A 16371-nucleotide genomic window follows, 5' to 3' on the forward strand; every position below is an offset into this window, starting at 1 on the left:
AAAATTTCCAAATGCCACACAATTCAAACAAAATGCATAGATGCTTAACTAATAATTGTAAAACATTCCAAATTGCAAATTTGGGATGTTACAAACATACCCACCTTAAGATGAATCTCGCCTTCGAGATTCGGGTTGGCTAGCAAATAGGTGCGGGTGGTCTCGGCGGAGATCTTCTTCTCGCTCCCAGGTGGCTTCCTCCTCAGAGTGGTGGCTCCACACAACCTAGCAAAACTTGATGATCTTGCTGCGGGTAACTTTGTTCGCAGTCTCGAGAATTCTAACAGGTTTCTCCTCATAAGTCAGATCACTGTCAAGCTGTATGGCTTCTAGAGGAACTGTGTCTCTCAAAGGAATATCGGCCATCTCGGCATGGAATTTCTTTAGCTGGGATACGTGAAAGACATCGTGAACTCCTGACAATCCTTCTGGCAATTCCAGATTATATGCAACTTCTCCTCTACGTTCGAGGATTTTGTAGGGGCCAACGAACCTGGGTGCTAATTTTCCTTTAACCCCAAATCTCTTGATTCCTCAAAGTGGGGACACACGAAGATATGCTCGGTCTCCAACTTCATACGTTATCTCCTTGCGTTTACTGTCGCCATAACTCTTCTGTCTCGACTAGGCTATCTTGAGTCTATCTCGAATCAGCTTGACTTTCTCTTCGGAGTCTCTGATAAGATCGGGACGAAAAAGTTTTCGGTCTCCGACACCATCCCACAGCAATGGTGTTCTGCACCTCCTTCCGTATAGAGCTTCGAAAGGGGCCATCTTCAGACTGGTCTGATAGCTGTTGTTGTACGAGAACTCTGCGTATGGCAAATTGTCATCCCAGCTAGACCCATAGTCTAGCGCACATGCTCTCAACATGTCCTCCAGAATCTGGTTGACTCTCTCGGTCTGTCCATCTGTCTGCGGATGAAAAGTTATACTGAACTCCAGCCTCGTACCCAAAGTTTCAAGCAACTGATTCCAATACTTTGAGGTAAATTGTGTTCCTCTATCTAACACGATACTCCTCAGAACTCCATGCAGACATACGATCCTGGTCATGTATATCTTGGCTAACTTAGCGCTGGTGTATGTAGTCTTCACGGAATGAAATGAGCTACCTTGGTCAAGCGATCAACTGCTACCCAGATAGAATCATAACCTAAACGGGTCCTGGGTAATCCTGTGATAAAATCCATTCCAAGTTTTTCCCATTTCCACTTGGGAATCGGCAGTGGTTGAAGTAACCCTGCCGGCTTCTGATGTTCCGCCTTTACTCGCTGACAAACATCGCATACTGCTACGTACTTGGCAATATCCTTCTTCATACCTGTCCACCAGAAACTTTCCTTTAAATCCAGATACATCTTGGTGTTGCCTGGGTGAATTGAGTACGGTGAATCATGGGCCTCCTAAAGAATTAACTTCCTGACCTCTGGGTCATTAGGCACATAGATATGATCCTCAAACCATAAAGTTCCGTGTTCATCCTCACGAAAACCTTTAGCCTTTCTGTTACTCATCTTTTCCTTTATCTCTGCAATTTCCTTGTCCGTCATCTGCGCTTCACGGATCTTTTCGGTCAAAGTGGATTGAATATCCAAGGTGGCGACAAATCCTCTTGGTACTATCTCCAATCGGAGATCTCTGAGATCGTCGGCTAATTTCTGAGGTAATCCTCCAGCTATGAGGGTGTTCACATGGCTTTTACGGCACAAGCCATCTACTACAACATTTGCTTTTCCTGGGTGATAATGCAATCTCATGTCATAGTCCTTGATCAATTCAATCCATCTCCTCTGTCTGAGGTTCAACTCCTTCTGCGTGAAAATGTACTTCAAGCTCTTATGATCCGTGTAAACATCACAACTATTTCCGACAAGGAAATGTGTAACACCCCGGATGTAATTTACCCAATATGTACTCCAACTCTTGCCATTTCCGGCCTTAAGTTATTTTATTTTCTCGAGTTCGGGTTTTTGTCTCTGTGTGTTGTTATCGTTGTCATGCATCTCATATCATGTCTTCATGTGCATTGCATTTGCATACGTGTTCATCTCATGCATTCGAACATTTTCCCCGTTGTCCGTTTTGCATTCCGGCGCTCCGTTCTCCTCCGGTGGTCATTTCTACCTTTCTTTCGTGTGTAGGGATTAAACATTTCCAGATTGGACCGAGACTTGCCAAGCGGCCTTGGTTTACTACCGGTAGACCGCCTGTCAAGTTTCGTACCATTTGGACTTCGTTTGATGCTCCAACGGTTAACCGAGGGACCGAGAAGGCCTCGTGTGTGTTGCAGCCCAACACCCCTCCAATTTGGCCCAAAACCCACCAAAACCTTCTCCATCATCTAGAGCGTTCTATCACAATCGTGTGGCCGAAAACCGCACCTCATTTGGACTCTCCTAGCTCCCTCTATGCCTATATAAAGACCCCCTCCTCGAAAATCCCGGATCCCCTCCATTCCTAACCCTAGATCAACTCCACCCGCCGCCGCCGGACAATTTCCCGCGGGCCGGATAGTGTCCGCTCCCCCGCCGGCCACTCCGGGAGCGCCACGTGTCCTGGGCGGGTGCCCCACTTCGCCGCCGATCGCGAGGGCCCGCCAGGCCCGGAGCCGGCCCCCGCGGCCTAGTCGTCGCGCGCCGCCGCCTGCCTCTTCTCCGCCCGAGCCGGCAAGCCCCTCGCCGCGCCGCCGCCTTCACCTCACTGCGCTGCCGCCTGCGCCTCGTCGCCCCGCCACGCCAAAGCCGCCCCGCCTCCTCGTCGCCGGCGCCCACATCGCCGGACGGCGCCGCCGCCCCTCCGCGCGCCTCCACTCCGGTGCCAGGCCCCGGTCACCTCCTCCTTGTTCTCGAACTCCGGCGAGTTCTTCGGATCTGGCCGACGAACCTTGGATTGCATGCCGCTACAGTAACCCGATCCGGATCCAGATCTGATTCGGTTGACTTTTGCCCCGAAACCCTAGTAATTTTGCTATGTTCATCGTGCTATAACTTTGCATCTGTAGCTCCGTTTTGGGCATATAGCATATCAAAATGTTCATCTCAGAGAGTACATCATTTCATCTCACTTCATCATTTTCATTTGAGTTCATCTTGATGCCCGAAATGCTGTTAGGAGAATGCTATTTGAGATAATTGTCAGATCTGCTGCTCCAATTGGATATTTGTCATTTTTGCCATGATTATTGTGTGCATGGTATGCCCCTGAGCTCTTCATGAGTTTTGTTATATGTTTTGCCATCTATCCAGAGGTGCAACCCATGTATTTTTGTGATGTGTGTGTTGACTAGCACAAGCATGCAAAGTGGAGCATTCGTTAAGGCTGATTTCAGGGACTTAGCATTTCCACTAAGTCCTTGATCTGTTTATCTCATTATGCCATATGTTCATGTTGTTTCCTAGTGATCTGCGCCTCTTTTGAGGATGATAAGTAAGGATGATTTGTTAATCTTGTAGTGCTCTATCCATACATGTCTTTGTTTGCAATTATGGAGCACCCTAGCTTGAGTCAATCGAGCTCTACTTTTGTCATTTCGTGAATCTGGGCAGATTGTCTACTTGTTAGCGATTTTGCCGAGGATGTTGTAGTTGATCCGTGCATGCTATGTTATTGTTCTTGCCATGTCTAGCTTGTATTTTGTGTATTCTTGATGGGTGTATGCTTAGATTGTCATGACTTGCTCTGTAGTGAGTGCATCAAGCTCGTAAACATGCCTACTTGATATCTGTTTCAGCATGCTCCAGTTTTTCACCAAGTCTAAGAACTGATTATGTTTTTGCCATGTTCACATGCTTGCAAATGTATTTTCCGATCCCTTTTGGCTCAACGTCACTAAGGGACTTTTATTAAGCTCTTTGTGTAGCTCCATGCCATGCTTTACTTTTCCATGTTCAGGTCCTGTAGCATATAGTTTTCATGCTCCAAAGAGTGCCATCTGATCTGAAATTCCAGACAAGTGTTAATTTCACTAAGTCTGAGATCTGTTTACCAAATGCATTTTTACCATGCTTGTTTGAACCTGTTAATGGATGAATTGGACGTAGCTCAGCGCTAGTCTTTTGTTAAGCATCATGAATGGATCCCTTCCATGTATTTTGATGCCATGTTTGGGTGTTGTAGCATGTTCATCTTGTTGCATTTAGATGGCTACTTGCTGTAAATCGCAGAACTTGGTCATATTTGAATTGCTTGCCATTTCCAAACCGTAACTCCGATTCCGGCGATCTTTATATTGTTTTCAAGAGATTTCATCTCATCTTTCCAGTGGCACACTTGGATTTCCAAGTTGAGGCTAGGTTCATGCATTCCTTGTCAAATCTTGCATATGCATCCCATATTGCATCCTGCATAGCATACCATCTTCGCATCATGTTGTTTGAGTTTGCACGTGGTTGATTGTGTCCTTATTGCTTGTTTGTCTTGTTTGGGTAGAGCCGGGAGACGAGTTCGCTAACGAGGAGCCCGTTGAGTTTGCTTTCGAGGATCCAGTCAACTCTGACAACTTTGCAGGCAAGATGATCATACCCTCGAAATCACTACTATCTTTGCTTTGCTAGATGCTCGCTCTTTTGCTATGCCTATGCTACGATACCTACCACTTGCTAATCATGCCTCCCAAATTGCCATGACAAACCTCTAACCCACCATGTCCTAGCAAACCGTTGATTGGCTATGTTACCGCTTTGCTCAGCCCCTCTTATAGCGTTGCTAGTTGCAGGTGGAGATTGGAGACCGTTCCTTGTTGGAACATTATTTACTTGTTGGGATATCATTATATTATCTTGTTATCTTAATGCATCTATATACTTGGTAAAGGGTGGAAGGATCGGCCTCTCGCCTAGTGTTTTCTTCCACTCTTGCCGCCCTAGTTTCCGTCATATCGGTGTTATGTTCCCAGATTTTGCGTTCCTTATGCGGCTGGGTGATAATGGGAACCCCTTGATAGTTCGCCTTGATTAAAACTTTTCCAGCAATGCCCAACCTTGGTTTTACCATTTGCCACCTAGCCTATTTTTCCCTTGGGTTTTCGGAGCCCGAGGGTCATCTTATTTAAACCCCCCCCCCCGGGCCAGTGCTCCTCTGAGTGTTGGTCCAAACTAGAGTCCTATGCAGCGCCCCCTTGGGGAAACTCGAGGTTTGGTTTTAGTTGTATGGAGCGCTCATCTGAGTGTGCCCTGAGAACAAGATATGTGCAGCTCCTATCGGGATTTGTCGGCACATTCGGGCGGTGTTGCTGGATTTGTTTTAACTTGTCGAAGTGTCTTGTAGAACCGGGATACCGAGTCTGATCGGAATGTCTCGGGAGAAGGTCTATTCCTTCGTTGACCGTGAGAGATTGTCATGGGCTAAGTTGGGATTCCCCTGCAGGGATTTGAACTTTCGAAAGCCGTGCCCGCGGTTATGGGCAGATGGGAATTTGTTAATATCCGGTTGTAGATAACTTGAACCTTAACTTAATTAAAAATGAATCAACAGTGTGAGTTACCGTGATGGTCCCTTCTCGGCGGAGTCCGGGAAGTGAACATGGTGTTGGAGTAATGCTTGTTGCAGGATGTTCTCTAGTTACTCGATCGCGCTTTGCCTTCTCTTCTCGCTCTCTTTTGCGAACAGGTTAGCCACCATATATGCTAGTCGCTTGCTGCAGCTCCACATATTTACCTTGCCTTACCTATAAGCTTAAATAGTCTTGATCGCGAGGGTGCGAGATTGCTAAGTCCCTGTGGCTCACAGATTACTTCCAAACCAGATGCAGGGCCTGATGTTTCCATTCCAGATGACGCGCTTGAGCTCAAGTGGGAGTTCGACGAGGACTCACGCCGATACTATGTGTCTTTCCCTGATGATCAGTAGTGGTGCCCAGTTGGGGTGATCAGGACCGTGTCGCATGTTGGGTTATCTTTTATTTTTGCGCCGTAGTCGGGCCATGAGTGTTTGAATGTTGTAATGCTATTCGTGTACTTTGATTGACATGGCGAGTGTAAGCCAACTATGTATCTCCCCTTTTATTATCTATTTTACATGGGATGTTGTGAAGATTGCCTAACTTGCGACATTGCTTTCAATGCGGTTATGCCTCTAAGTCATGCCTCGACACGTGGGAGCTATAGCCGCATCGAGGGCGTTACAAAATGTCTCCATGTCTTGAGTGCGTGCACTACGGCTACTAACTCCAAATCGTGTGTGGCATAATTCTTCTCGTGAGGTCGTAGCTGTCTGGAGGTATAAGCTACAACTTTTTCTTCCTGCATGAGCACTCCTCCGAGTCCTTGGCGAGAAGCGTCACAATACACTTGGTAATCCTTGTGTATGTCCAGCAAAATGAGTACTGGGGCTGTAACCAAACGTTTCTTCAACTCCTGAAAGCTGGCTTCACAATTCTCGGTCCAAATGTACTTGGTTTCTGTCGGGGATATACCCCGCGGCATAAACCGGCCGGAAGTATAACCCGGACGGACTTGGCGGTTTACTTGAGACCTGGCTGAGACTTGACGATTCACTGGTGACCCGTTTGGACCTGGCGGTTTATGATTCATTGGTAATCCGGCAGGCGGGTCAGAGGAGCGACAAGACCCGGTGGCCCAACGGGCGGTTCATGAAGGCCGGTTCATACTATGGTGGGCCGGTTTAAGGGGAAAGGCATGACGAATATTTACCTTACAAGGATTTAAGACTAGGACTTGTATTCGGTTTGTATTAGAGCTAGACTAGTCCTAATCCTAATAGGACTCCACATGTAACCCGCCCCTTCAACATATATAAGAAGGGGCAGGGCTCCCCAAAAGAGGACAAGTTAAAAGCAAGAAAAAACAATCTTAGGGCTAGACACAAAGAGGAGAGCCGGTTTACGGCGACTCCCTCATGATGATAATGAGACCTAGCCTCAAACAGCATGTAGGGTTGTTACCGGATGATGTTTCCCGGGGCCCGAAGCTGTCTAAATCCTTGTCTTGCGTGTTGATCCGCCCTGCGTCTCTCGTCCCACTCAACCCCTCGCAAGCTACCACATAGATGCATTGGCCTCGCGACTAAGTCCTGACACTAAGGACATCTGCCGTGACAAATCCACGACAGTTGGCGCCCACCGTGGGGCCTGCGCACGATGGTGTTGAGTTCTTGAAGGGATCTCTCCAAGGGATTGAGAAGTTCGCAAATTTTCGAATGAGGAAAGATTCAGCATGAAAGGATTCATATCAACTACAAGTTCATCTGTCAAAATCAAAGAAGTTTTTAGCGGCAGCATATGCAAAATTCTGGTACAAGAGAAATTAGGGTTCCATCCATGTACGTCGCCGGCGCGTCATCTTAAACCGCCGAGTCCAAGTATGAACCAGTCCGGATTGAAGTCCGCAGATGATCTGATCCGGCGTGTTTGCGTTGCTGTTGTGCATATGCGTTTTCAAGGCCCGAGGGTATCAACTGACAGCTGGTACTTTTTGCTGTAAATTGTCAGCCCGATGAATAGCGATCAGTCACTATTATTTTTCTATCATGGAGACCAGAACGAGTTGAAATACTAGTCATCAAGTAGTACAACCATTATTACTACGTCAAGTGAAGGCCCCCCAGCGAAGCAACCAAGTGCTACTAGTACTAATTCTTTGCAAAACCAATCGGTCAGCAGGACGAGCTGGATTAGGGAAAGTGATCAAGGAAAGGATACGGATCCAGTTAAACCGCCGAGCCAATTATGATCCGGACTCTGTGGCCGTAACCACACTTCCCACATGCCTCCGCTCAAACCGGCCTCGGCCTTTGCTGGCGAGCCGCCGCTTCGTCCTCAAACCGGCTTCCGCGGCACTGGCTTCTGCTAAAGTACCTCGTCTGATCTCAAGTCACCGGCCCAATCGCCGCTCCAGCCGTGCCTATCTCAAGTCGCCGGCCGCCTCAGTCCCTGACCGGTTTCAGCAGCCGGCCGCCTCCGATTCACCATAGGCCGAGTGGCCTCGACAGAGTGGTCAGCCTTCAGTGGTTGAAAGAGGCCGTTGACCCGCCCGCCTCCGCCTCTGCGTTGCACCTCTTGTCGCTTGGTCACGAGCTGCCGGTTCAGCCATGCCGCGCCACTAAACCGCCTGGGGCAGCCCTTGCCTATAAGCCTCCATTGCCGTCACCCGTCCACCAGAATCGCCATCACCTACCTATTTCCGGCGCCGACGAGCCGCTTCAACAGCGCTGGCCTCGACGAGCAGCCTGCTCCACTACGGTCCGCCTTGAGCCGCCAACCTGAACCGGCTATTTCTGCGGTCTTCCTACGCTGGCGCATTACCTCCGAGTCGCCGTGGTCCTATAATCGTTGTGGTTCTGGCTCGCGGTCACTGTCGCGCTGCCGGGACTGTTGTATGATTTGGTCGGCTGCCGTAGATGGATCCATCGGGTCGCTGCTCCCGCGTTGAACCGTCCCTGGTCGCGCGCCGTTCCGCCCAGCACCCTTCTTCTTCTAAATTGCCGCGTCGCCGGGTTGCCATCTACATCCACGCCCTCGCCAGCGCCTTCAACCACCGAGCCAACCACGCCTTTGCATCGGGGTCGTATCGTCCGGGCCGAGTTGACCCGACCTCGAATCACTTTCGCCGTGGTGTTAAGCGCTGAGCCGCCGTGCCTTGCCTCTGGACCACGGGAGACCGCTCTGAGTCACCCTATCTCCGGTTCCAACCCGGACCCGCCCGCCATCGACCCTCCATGGCTACGCCTCCTCTTCACCCCTTGCGCGCGCCGCTCCGGCCTTCCCTGCCCGTTGAGCCCTCGCTGATGTTCCATTATTGCGCCCTGATGATCCTCTTATGCAACCTGCGCCCCGTAAATCGGATCTTGCAAAGCCATCTATTACCTTACGTCTTTGAGGCCGCGGTGGACAAAGTGGTTACTAACCACGCCTTGACCAGAGTCAACAAAAAACGAAAAGGGGTTAGTATGCTTGGTGTTACATACACACTACGTGGAGTTGAAAAGCTACTGTTCACTTCATATCCAGACAAAAGTATGGAGCTATCATCAAAGTACATCAGGTGATATCTTTCCTATGTATTTTATCAGTATGTTAATTCGTCTGGGAACATTTACATGGCATGTAATATTGTGTTTGCAGATAATTGTTCATTACAAATGTGGCAAATGAGAACGTAAACAACGGGTACGGAGCACACACTGGCGGCTGTTCTGACCCGGCGTTTCATCCGTGCCACATTACCCAATTAACGGACGTGCGCAAGTAGCCCGGTCTACATTAACTCGTCCGTCCACACCAGCTTACCACATTGGGGCCGGTTCACCCGTGACTAGTTTCAGCTTCATCCGGTGATCATCAAGTCCGTGACGGATAATTTCCGACCTAAACGAAGCAGGTACTATCCATCTAAAGTCTATTTTATTAGCACGTGTTATTTTTTGTCAAAGAACAATTACTTTGATCTGTGTATTTTTATATACAGGACAATCATTCACTCAAATGTGGTTTATACCATGGGTACGGAGCATGCGCTGGCAACGCCCTGCCCGGTGTTCGTTCGTACCACGTTACACGGTGAATGGACGCGTGCAGGACGTCGCCCTTACGTCCCGGTTTACATCAGCTTGCCGGGACCGCGCCTGCAATTGACTCCCCCATCCATACTGACTTACAATGTCGCGGCCGACTCATCTGTCTGAGCCGCCTCTGATGCTGCGGTCATTTTTTCATCTGTCTCTTGCGGTCTGGTCTACATCAACACACCGGGCTGCACCTGTCTGCATGAGCTATTTATTGAGTATGAGCAAGTCACTGCTTGGGTAGCCCGGTTTTTCTTCCAATACATTGGAGGCAAATTATCATTCAGTCGTCGTCTGCACTGGATGGATCAATGGACATGCGCACAAATTGCTGCCACTATAGTTTGGTCAAACTCAAACAGCAAGTTGGAAGGAACCATTGGCCGAGTTGCTGACACGGCTCATACAGGATCATTTATAACCCGCCGCAGTCACCTCAATCTTCTATGGATTTACATCATGTTATTAACACCGATGATATATACCTTCTTCTATGGTCAAGTACGGAGAATCTCAAGACAACTCCTTGAGTCATCTTAAGACTCGGGGGCTACGATGATATGACGCAGCAAGTCTTGCCAATTTCAGCAAATTCAAGTGCCCCAGGATGTTGAAGGGAAACCCGGTCCCGGAGGCTACTGTTATATTGATGAAAATTTAAAGGCCGTCAGAAATATTCCGGCTCACAATGATACTTCCGGTTTATAATCCGGTTCAAGGGAGATCTATTCTCCCGCAAAGCTCTGAAGCTCTCAAATCCGGTTTAAAAATGTCCGGTTCAAAAAGGAATTAACTTCTCGCAAGTTTGAGTTTAAGGGCCGTCAGAAAATTTCCGGCTGAAAATGGAGATTCCGGTTTAAAATCCGGTTCAAGGGAAAGACGTCTCCCACAAAGCTTTGAAGCTCCCAATATCCGGTTCAAAATCCTGGTTCAAGAAAGATTTTATCTCTTCCAAAAAGTTAAAAGGTGCCAAAGAGGACCTGCTGCCATGATGCGCGGTTCAAACATGGGTATCATGCCTTATTGGCTTATCATATTATTGATCACTTGGGGGCTTGGTCGTATCCGAACCATAGCTACACCTCTTGATCGGCGCAATGCCACAATATCACTTGGGGGCTTGGTCGCGTCCGAACCATAGCAACGCCATTTGGTAGGCGAAAAGCCACAACATCACTTGGGGACTTGGTCATGTCTGAACCATAGTCACGCCTCTTGATCGGCTCAATGCCACAGCATCACTTGGGGGATTTGGTCGAACACAAACCATAGCCATGCCTCTTGATCGGCGTAATGCCACAACATCACTTGGGGGCTTGGTCATGTCTGAACCATAGTCACACCTCTTGATCGGCTCAATGCCACAGCATCACTTGGGGGCTTTGGTCGAACCCGAACCATAGCCACGCCTCTTGATCGTCGTAATGCCACGATGTCATTTGGGGGCTTGGTCATGTCTGAACCATAGTCACACCTCTTGATCGGCTCAAAACCTCGCCTACAATGGTTGTTATTTTGCCTTTGTTTGAGTTTTGTTCTCTTTTTGATAAAGATTTTTGTTGTTGCTTTTTAAATCGGCGTTAACAACCCGGTTCGACTGTCAATTACAAGTTGTCAGTACATGATCAAATCATAATCCAGAGACTATCCGCCCGGTCTGGTTTGACTACAAGTCACCAGTATTATATATGGTTAATCCGGTGTTTATCACAAACCCGGTACGGTTTTATCATAAACCGGCACAATATGGAAGGAGTTATCAGTACTCAAAATTTGGGTTATTACCTTTACTACAAAAAATTTGGTAAACCAACGATGTGATTCAATGTCACAGGTATGATATATTTCATATTTGATTATTCTTAAGTGTAGCCTTGGTTATCAACCTAGGTTATATATTGGGCATTGTGACCCGTCCGGCGGTAAACCGCCAAGACACTTTAAACTTGTTGTATGCAGAAACAGGTTGAATAAAGTATGATGATAAATTATCCGGTGTTTATTAAGCCGGTCTGGCTTTCGACTATATGTCGCCAGTATGATGATAAATTATCTGGTGTTTATTAAACCGGCCTGGCTTTAAGACGCTAAATCACCAGTCTATGATGAGAAATTGTCCGGTGTTTATTAAACCGGCCTGGCTTTCGACTATAAGTCGCCAATATATATTTGGATTGCGCCATTGGAATCATACGCTCATAAATCATTGGATTATATTATTCAAATATTCAAATAGCCAACATGGCTGGATTTTTATGGTTATCAATAACCAATATTCTGATTGAGATTTTCAAAGTCGCTTCAGCGCACTGGATACTATTTTATCAATAGGTATGATTTATTCTACAAAGGAATAGTCCCAAGTCGTTGCAGGCTTACGACCCGGCACTTGGGGGCTACATTATTTTAGTTGAGATTACAAGTTTCATGTCGCTGCAAGCATGCACCATGACACTTGGGGGCTACCAATTGCTCCTGTCAACAATTCAAGGTACACAGATTTTTCATCTATTATTAAAGGATCCACTGCTCAGTTGGTAAAGCACAAGGCTCTTAACCTTGTGGACGTGGGTTCAAGCCCCACGACGGGGGTTACATCATATGATGATTTCATTGAAAAATACATCGAGTCCCAGCTCAATATTATCTTATTAAGACGGCCCTTGGGGGCTACATATTGCTGCTCAAGCTTACATGATCATATTTGCAAAGTCCCTGCTCATTATTGCATACTGACCCGGCCCTTGGGGGCTACACTAGTTGAAAGTTTTTTATGAGAATAAGGCAATTTCAAAGTCCCAGGTTGCTGCAAGCATGACAACCCGGCACTTGGGGGCTACATATGTAGAATACTCAATTCTGACTATGATTGAGATGAACAAACCGGATTTTCTTCAAGGTTGAAACACTTATTGGAGCAAGTCTTAAGTTATCATTATTATCCTCTTAAGACTTGGGGGCTACAGGTATTATGCATATAAAGGAGGAACATTTTCATTTTATCAGTTTTGAGCAAATCAGGAAGATCAATTACATGACCCGGTGTCGACAACAATTATGACCCGGTGCCATTAATATTTATAAACCGACCATTTTGGTGATATTAAACCGGCAAGTTTTATATCTTCAAACCGGTTGAATATTAGATGAGTATTTCAAGACCTATATTTCTTCAACCGGTGCTTTGGAAGCCGACTCAAGTGGATTATTCTTCATAATATTTTTCTATGAGAAACCAACGTCAGTAATTTGAGTATGAGGCTGGTTATTGACCCAGATTTTCTAGAAGGAGGAAATGACAAGGATTTAAGGATAATTAGGTGCATGTCTAAAAGAATTCTTAATCCGGAGCACAACCTGTCAAATTGGTTCTTGTGTTTGTTTTGCAGCATAAGTTTACCATGGATAAATCCAAGCTAAACTTGAGGGCTAATGTCGGGGATATACCCCGCGGCGTAAACCGGCCGGAAGTATAACCCGGCCGGACTTGGCGGTTTACTTGAGACCCGGCTGAGACTTGACGATTCACTGGTGACCCGTTTGGACCTGGCGGTTTATGATTCATTGGTAATCCGGCAGGCGGGTCAGAGGAGCAACGAGACCCGGTGGCCCAACGGGCGGTTCATGAAGGCTGGTTCATACTATGGTGGGCCGGTTTAAGGGGAAAGGCATGACGAATATTTACCTTACAAGGAGTTAAGACCAGGACTTGTATTCGGTTTGTATTAGAGATAGACTAGTCCTAATCCTAATAGGACTCCACATGTAACCCGCCCCTTCAACATATATAAGGAGGGGCAGGGCTCCCCAAAAGAGGACAAGCTACAAGCAAGAAAAAAAATCTTAGGGCTAGACACAAAGAGGAGAGCCGGTTTACGGCGACTCCCTCGTGATGATAATGAGACCTAGCCTCAAACAGCATGTAGGGTTGTTACCAAATGATGTTTCACGGGGCACGAAGCTGTCTAAATCCTTGTCTTGTGTGTTGATCCACCCTGCGTCTCTCGTCCCACTCAACCCCTCGCAAGCTACCACATAGATGCGTTGGCCTCGCAACTAAGTCCTGACACTAAGGACATCTGCCATGACAAATCCACGACAATTTCCTTCTTCAACAGCTCGGTCATGGGTTTAGAAATCTTAGAGAAATTCTCAATAAATCTCCGATAATATCCTGCAAGTCCGAGAAAACTGCGGATCTCCTTGACTGAGGTGGGCGATTACCAGCTGGTGACCGATTCAACCTTGGTGGGGTCGACTGCTATTCCTTCTCCTGAAATAACATGTCCGAGGAATCCGACTTCCTTCAACCAAAATTCACATTTGCTAAACTTGGCATATAACTGATGTTCTTGGAGTTTCTCCAGAACTAGACGCAGATGTTCCTTGTGCTCTTCCTCGCTCTTGAAGAAAACCAATATGTCATCGATGAACACCACGACAAACTTGTCCAGATATTCCATAAATACCTTGTTCATCATGCTCATGAAATACGTAGGGGCATTAGTCAATCCGAATGACATGACGGTATACTCATATAAACCATACCTGGTGGTGAAAGCTGTTTTGGGTATATCCTGTTCACGAATCTTCAGCTGATGATACCCTGATCGAAGATTGATCTTGGAAAATACTTTGGCTCTGACTAGCTGATCAAATAAATCATTAATCATCGGCAGAGGGTACTTATTCTTGATGGTCACGTCGTTCAATGAACAATAATCTACAACCATTCTCAGGGTTCCATCCTTCTTCTCTACCAAAAGAACTGGGGCTCCCCAAGGTGATGAACTTGGGCGAATATATCCTTTCTCCAATAATTTCCTTGATCTGCTGCTTGATCTCTTCCAAATCATTCGGGGGGCATCCGATAGTGTCTCTTGGATATTGGGGCTATGCCAGGTAATAACTCGATCAAAAATTATATTTCTCTGTCCGGTGGCATTCCTAGTAATTCCTCCGAAAATACATCCGGAAATATTGTACTATAGGCACTTCCTCCTGAACCACTCCCGTGAGGGAATTCACCTGCTCCTTCATCAGTGTGCGTCTGTATACATACTTGATCCTATTTTGCTCCGGGGTGGTGAGCAAAATCGTCTTGCGGGCACAGTCGATGTTCCCTTCAAACTTCGTTAACCAGTCCATGCCTAGGATCACGTCCAATCCCTGGGATTCTAAGACTATGAGGTCTCCGGGAAAATCATGATTTCTAATGCTGAGGGTTGAATGACAGCCTAAGCCTGCCATCATCTCTCCTCCTGGGGAAGTGACTTGGAGCGGGGTTCTAAGGGTCCTAGTGGGCAACCCATACTTTTCCACAACTACCCTTGATATGAATGAATTTGTTGCACCGGAATCAAAGAGTACCAATACTGGACGTGAATTTAATAAAAACTTACTAACCACAGTGTCTGGCTGATCATAGATGTCCTCCACGTCAATGTGATTCACCTGAGCACGAGGAAAATGGTTGGGCTTCTTTGCTGACCTTCCATTGCCGTTGTCGTTTCCATTCCTCTGCTTGGCCTCCGGACAATCGGTGGCATAGTGTCCTGTCTTCTGGCACTTGCAACAGGTGATATGACTCAGATCCTTCTGAGTCAGAGCAGGACGGTGCTGGTTGCTGTTGCCTCCATTGCCTGACTTGGAGTTGTTGTCGTGGTAGAGATTGTTCCCATTCCCTCCATGGTTATGTCCTCCATGATTATGTCCTCCATGGTTGTGATGGGTATGTCCTCCCAAGTATGGGGCATAGAGGGGCTTCTGCTGAGCTCCGGAGTTGTACTTTCCCTGGCCATATTTTTGCTTGTGGCTTTCAATCTGCTGTTACTTGCCTTCAGGTATAGTGGCCTTGTCTACCAATTCCTGGTAGTTGTTGAAGGTAGCCACCATTAGCTGCATTCCCAGCTCATCATTGAGTCCCTCAAGAAACTTCTCCTGTTTTGCGGCATCTGTGGCCACATCATCTGGGGCATAGCAAGATAATTTGCTGAACTCATCCACATACTGCCCCACAGTACGATTCCCCTGGCGTAAGTTGCGGAACTCACGCTTCTTCAGACTCATGGCTCCAGCTGAGACATGAGCAGTGCGGAAGGCACACTGGAACTGATCCCATGTCATGGTGGCGACCGGATAAGTGGCGGTGTAGTTCTCCCACCAAGAGGCTGCAGGTCCATTCAGTTGATGTGCGGCAAAACGCATCTTCTTAGCATCTGTGCATCCGATAGTTGTTAGATCCCTTCCGATCTTGCGGAGCCAATCATCGGCTACAGTCGGCTCGGTGCTACTAGAGAACACCGGCGGATTCAGCCTTAGGAACCGGGTCAGGTTTCGACAGGGGGTGGTGGCGGTGGATTGTTGTTGTTGTTGCCTTGGTTTGGATGAGCATTTGCATTAAGGCATTCTGATGTTGAATCAGCTGGGTGAGCTCCGGAGGGAAAGTGAAACCGGGGTCACGTCTCGGAGGCATCTGGTGTTATGGAGTGGATGAGAAATTATAATAGAACAAGGGTCTAATGAGAAAATAGCACTACCCAAATGAATGCACAAACATAATCACACCAATCATTTATTCATTCATCTCAAACAAGGTTCAATCTCGGATTACAAAATCTCACGACTAATCAAAAATAACGGCCTAACTGATCGACGAAAATAAAATAACATGGCGGTCAACTAAATGTCTTCATCAATGATCCTTGCATCCTCTGGTGCGGCGTCCTCTGGTGCGACGCCTCCTCTTGCGGCTTCCTTCAGTGGAGCTCTCTTCATAATCCTCGTCATTGCTCACGAGGGGTCCATCATCCCTACTCGGAAAAAGGTCTTCTCCCAGATCCATCTTCT

Source organism: Triticum dicoccoides, chromosome 7A (genome assembly GCF_002162155.2).
Source record: "Triticum dicoccoides isolate Atlit2015 ecotype Zavitan chromosome 7A, WEW_v2.0, whole genome shotgun sequence".
In the NCBI taxonomy this organism is placed as follows: Eukaryota; Viridiplantae; Streptophyta; class Magnoliopsida; order Poales; family Poaceae; genus Triticum; species Triticum dicoccoides.